General features: G+C 39.6%; 1 long non-coding RNA gene and 1 pseudogene across 1 annotated transcript; both read right to left on the bottom strand.

Moving 5' to 3' along the window:
- Positions 1-3,721: 3,721 nt before the first annotated feature.
- LOC124382586 lies at positions 3,722-4,492 on the bottom strand. The gene is made up of 3 exons (XR_006925086.1): positions 4,374-4,492; positions 3,868-4,109; positions 3,722-3,753 (listed from the first exon to the last, which is right to left on the bottom strand). It is a non-coding gene; the product is annotated as an uncharacterized LOC124382586 (long non-coding RNA).
- Positions 4,493-4,619: 127 nt separating this feature from the next.
- LOC124382585 lies at positions 4,620-5,928 on the bottom strand (annotated as a pseudogene).
- Between the last annotated feature and the right edge of the window lie 143 nt (positions 5,929-6,071).

Genomic DNA, 6,071 nt, shown 5'->3' with positions numbered 1-6,071 from the left:
GTCTCATTTTACTGTGTACTGCGTCAGCTATATATGGTTGAAATGACAATAAAAGTTTCTTGACCTGACCTCTTGACTTGTCTCAACAACGCCTGTGATTGCTGAGGACACTTTAAAAGTCCTGTCTGTGCTACAGGATACTGGAGAACTTCTACAGCTGTACCATTTCTGTGTGGTACAGCAACTGCACTGCTCCAGGCCCTAAAAAATAAAATGGAAAATGAAAATTTCCCAATGAATCATTGGCACTCAGCTCCCCATCCTGGAGAACATTCACAAGAAACACTGTCTGGAAAGGGCGCAGCAGTTGTCTGTGCAGAGCTCACAAGATCATCAAGGACCCTTCACATCCCAGTCACAAACTGTTTAACCTCCACCATCAAGATCGAGATACAGAAACATACGCACCAGACCAGCAGGATCAGGGACAGCTTTATTTCCATCCACCATCACCACACTGAACTCTACACTACACCGTTAGATCACTGTATAAGCACTGTATATGTGAATGTTACATATTGTTTTTTGTTTACTCCGCATTCTCTACACATATTGTGCCTCACTTCCATCTGCACTACTATTATATTTATGTGTATCTGTATATACCTTACTGTACATCCTGCCACATTCATGTATATACAGATATATATATTTCTATCTATCTAACGAACCTCTGAGCAGATGCTAAATGCATTCTCTTAGCTCTGTACATGTATCTTGCACGATGACAATAAAGTCAACAATAAATCTAATCTAAAATATAAGATGAAATTACACTAGTGTCCATGAGTACTTGGAGAGGGCCACTATTCATTCATTTCATTTGTTGCTCTTAGACACATTTTCCCACACAAATACACACACACACACACATATATATATATATATATATATATATATATATATATATATATATATATGGGGCGTGGCAGGTGGATTCTGACAGATAAACATCTACTGTATGTATTTTTATAGCATGCCTTCATCAAACAAATCGCGGCAACGCTGTTGTGTAAAAAAACCCTTCAAAAACACGTGCATGCACATTCTCATTTATTAACTCACATCATGTATATAAAGAAATTTCAAGCACGTTAATATATTGCCGCCATTTTGATTTTTGTTTATCTCGATCATCGGTTACCTCGATGCTTTTTGGCATCCCCTAGGACATCGACATAACCGGGTTCCACTGTATATACAGTGAGAAAAAATAAGTATTTGAACATCCTGCTATTTTGCAAGTTCTCACACTTAGAAATCATGGAGGGGTCTGAAATTGTCATCGTAGGTGCATGTCCACTGTGAGAGACATAATCTAAAAAAAAAAAAAATCCAGAAATCACAATGTATGATTTTTAAACTATTTATTTGTATGATACAGCTGCAAATAAGTATTTGAACACCTGTCTATCAGCTAGAATTCTGACCCTCAAAGACCTGTTAGTCTGCCTTTAAAATGTCCACCTCCACTACATTTATTATCCTAAATTAGATGCACCTGTTTGAGGTCGTTAGCTGCATAAAGACACCTGTCCACCCCATACAATCAGTAAGAATCCAACTACTAACATGGCCAAGACCAAAGAGCTGTCCAAAGACACTAGAGACAAAATTGTACACCTCCACAAGGCTGGAAAGGGCTACGGGGAAATCGCCAAGCAGCTTGGTGAAAAAAGGTCCACTGTTGGAGCAATCATTAGAAAATGGAAGAAGCTAAACATGACTGTCAATCTCCCTCGGACTGGGGCTCCATGCAAGATCTCGCCTCGTGGGGTCTCAATGATCCTAAGGAAGGTGCTACACGGGAGGAGCTGGTTAATGACCTGAAAAGAGCTGGGACCACCATTTCCAAGGTTACTGTTGGTAATACACTAAGACATCATGGTTTGAAATCATGCATGGCACAGAAGGTTCCCCTGCTTAAACCAGCACGTGTCCAGGCACGTCTTAAGTTTGCCAATGACCATTTGGATGATCCAGAGGTCATGGGAGAAAGTCATGTGGTCAGATGAGACCAAAATAGAACTTTGGGTCATAATTCCAATAAACATGTTTGGAGGAAGAAGAATGATCAGTACCATCCAAGAACACCATCCTACTGTGAAGCATGAGGGTGGTAGCATCATCTTTAGGGGTGTTTTTCCACATGGGACAGGGCGACTGCACTGTATTAAGGAGAGGATGACCGGGGCCATGTATTGCGAGATTTTGGGGAACAACCTCCTTCCCTCAGTTAGAGCATTGAAGATGGGTCGAGGCTGGGTCCTCCAACATGACAATGACCCGAAGCACACGGCCAGGATAACCAAGGAGTGGCTCTCTAAGAAGCATATCAAGGTTCTGGCGTGGCCTAGCCAGTCTCCAGACCTAAACCCAATAGAGAATCTTTGGAGGAGCTCAAACTCTGTGTTTCTCAGCGACAGGCCAGAATCCTGACTGATCTAGAGAAGATCTGTGTGGAGGAGTGGGCCAAAATCCCTCCTGCAGTGTGTGCAAACCTGGTGAAAAACTACAGGAAAGGTTTGACCTCGTTGATTGCAAACAAAGGCTACTGTACCAAATATTAACATTGACTTTCTCAGGTGTTCAAATACTTATTTGCAGCTGTATCATACAAATAAATAGTTAAAAAATCACAATGTATGATTTTTTAACTATTTATTATCATAAATAAATAGTTAAAATCATACATTGTGATTTCTGGATTTTTTTAGATTATGTCTCTCACATTGTACATGCTCCTACGATGACAATTTCAGACCCCTCAATGATTTCGACTTGGGAGAACTTGCAAAATAGCAGGGTGTTCAAATACTTATTTTCCTCACTGTATATATGTATGTAAGTATGTATATATATATATATATATATATATATATATATATATATATAAAATGTTTGCAGGTCTTTAAAATAAACATGAATTAGAGTCTGAACTGAGCTTTTGTTCCATCAAAGCACACAAGATCGGTCATTCAAATCTTCTTGACTTTTATTTTTGCATTTAAAATTGTGTCAATAGTCCTCTGACTGTTTCTCCACCTCTCATAGCAACTTAAAAAATCTATTCGCTGGCATGAGCAGGAGCAGGAGCAGGAGCATGAGCATGAGCAGGAGCAGGAGCAGGAGCAGGAGCACTCCGAAAGAGTGAATTGCAGCTTCTGGCGAAAAAAATGAAGCATAAAGTAAGAACTGGTTGTGGCTTTTTGTGTCATTAAAGGCAACATTTGTGTTGGTTTAGAAATAAAACTGCATCAAGTCTACCCAACCAACTTTTTACAGCACAAACACAAACACTTTTCTCTTTTCTGATCAGACGAGCTGCCATTTGAGCTCACTGACAATGTTCTTATACTAACAAATGAAATTGATTACAGTATGATTTTTAACCAATATTAATTATTGCACATTTTTAAAAGCCCTCTGTAACAACCAGCCAAAAATATGCAGAGACAAGCGATTAGATCAGACATAAACAATAATATTTCAAATCAATTTTCAAGCGAAATGATTTCATAAAATAACTATGCTGTCACTTTTACTCAGCTCTTCTATTATTACTCAAGTAGTAGAAAATCTACTGCCCACTGGATCCTGTTTGGTCCAGATCTTCCAGTGGAGTCTAAATCTAGTGTGTATCCAACAGTTCACCTGCTCAGTAATGAAGTTGTTCACATCTACGGTTTCAGGAAGAAAATCAGCCCAGCTCATTTTAGAGTCCCTCCATAAGGCCTCCACTTCCTTTTGGCTCTAAAGTGAAGAAAAACACAGCAATGACTTGAACAAAAAAGAACCTTTTTCAACTAGTATGACAAAACACTTTCCTTTTTTCAGTCATATTCTATAGAAGATCTCACAGCTCACCATGTGTTTGCAGAGAAGGTGCAATATTTCTGCAAATAATATGCCGGCTCTTGACACAGGAAGTAGTGGTTTGCTAAATTTACTGGAATTCACAAGAAATCAACAATTAAAATCTAAAACGGTGGAATCTAAAAGAGATTCCTCCTTCCCGAAGCACAGGATTAACGAGCTCCGCTATGTACTGCCATACATAAGGAATGTCAATCGCCATATCATCTGCTATCTCGAGGGTTTCTGAGAACCTGTGTAAACAAGGATAGGTAAGAAAATGGGGGAAAAGAGAGCAAAAACAAAACACAGACAAAAGTCTTAATAAAGGATTCTGATTCTCTTATAAAATTCTTTGAAAATGACCAAATGTAAACGCGAGCGTATTCATAATAATGCTAACAATAACCCCATTGGGTGTAAATATGTCATCAAGCTGTGGACATCTCATGACGCAGACAGTAGTGTCTCTGGCGCCAGTGGGAGACGGAGCTGTGTGCTGCAGGAATGTCACTCACCCTTTAAAAAACTGAGATGTGGAGAGGATCCCAGCCTGCAGCAGCTGATGGAACAGATGACCCATATGGTCACGTGTGATCTGGTTTCGCTCCAGCGTGGTCTCCACACCCACCCGAACAATAACGTACAGCATCCCGCCCTTGTCCAGTTCCTCCACGCAATGCAAGACCTCCTGCACACAAACCCACCACGATTATGTGACGCAGTAACAAGATAATAACCGATGTGTATTCATCTAAATGTGATCATAAGACACTGCATAAGATCATTACTTTGTACTCATTTATGTGTAGAAACTCCTCAATAATGGATTTAGAGCGTTTTCTCCATTTCCGCAGCTTGTTTGTAGTCGAGTCTTTCACTGCGTCGAGTTTTACTGAAACACAAGAGACATGATGTGTCATGACTAAAAATGCTCATGCATTAAACTGAATTAAGTTTCAAGAACAACACCTACAATCACAACTTGCTTTGAATTTTTTCACAACATGAACACAGGAGAGAGCTGAAAAAGGAAAATGTTTCTCCATTGCAGCCGTTCTTCCAGTTCAACCGTCATCCCCCGAAATTCGGTCCCAAATAAATCTTATCATCTGCTGGTAACTACACACAAACTCAATTCAGTTAAAAAAAGAATGCTTCTTTTAAACCTGGTACAAAAAAGTGTAGAAAAAATAAGACAGCCGCACCTGTCTATAAGCCGCAGGTGTCTACACTAATGTACTTTACACAGGCTTTAACAAAAGACACGTTACACACGGTGTAACGGGTGAAATATGTTGCGCTTTCTTTAGGAGCATAGTGGTATTTTGGGAAAAGACCGGCACTCTTTGCCTCCTCCAGCTCGTCCTGGAGCCTCTCACGATTACTGGCCTGGAAAAGTCAATTATCATAAAAACAAAAAATCTGTGCTATTAAAAAATACAAATATTACACATGAAGATGCCATAGAAATTTTACAGAAGGACGGGTTTAAGCCTGATAACAGATTATCCACTTGAAGCTTCATTTGCAAATTCAGTAGATTTTGATTTTATTCTGTGGGAAAAATGAAGAGAAAGCCCCCTTGAGAGAAACGACGCTTACTGAAACAGCTGCTTCCAGTTCCTGCTGTTTTTTTCTCAAGGACATCGTTGCTCGTTTTGTCCTTCTCAAACTCTTTCTGACACTGGTTTAGCAGCAGCATTCGAAAATTCACATCGCTTTTGGGTTTTTTGGCCATGGGCACATTTAACTAAAAAGACAAATAAGAAGAAAATTCCACAGTTAGAATCACATATAGGCTTAAATGCACTAAAACAAAAAGAAGTAGATGTGATGTTTTACTTACCGCAGCCAGAGATTTACACATGATCCCGTACCCCACAGAGAAGTTGGGCTTATCAATGGCTTTCTCAAAAATCAGGTCGACGACACCCTTAAGTCGCTCCTCTGTGTCGATGTGGAGCTCTTTCACCTGCTTCATCAGCTGATTGAACATCTCTGGCGTCAGTTTGTTAAGGAAACCGCGCACCGTCCGGAAAAGCTCTTGCGCAACACACAACATCAGCAAGACTGTATAAAGCAGAAAAAGAAGGCAAAATATTTAAGCTATTACTGATATAATTTATATATTACTGATGATCTGTGAAACAATATTCCTTATTTGGTTTTAAAGTTAAAATAAAGCCCACATGTCAGGGGCTTACCTTGTGTAG

This window comes from Silurus meridionalis, unplaced genomic scaffold (assembly GCF_014805685.1).
Source record: "Silurus meridionalis isolate SWU-2019-XX unplaced genomic scaffold, ASM1480568v1 Scaffold774, whole genome shotgun sequence".
Classification (NCBI taxonomy): domain Eukaryota; kingdom Metazoa; phylum Chordata; class Actinopteri; order Siluriformes; family Siluridae; genus Silurus; species Silurus meridionalis.
This window is presented reverse-complemented; position numbering and strand designations above follow the sequence as displayed.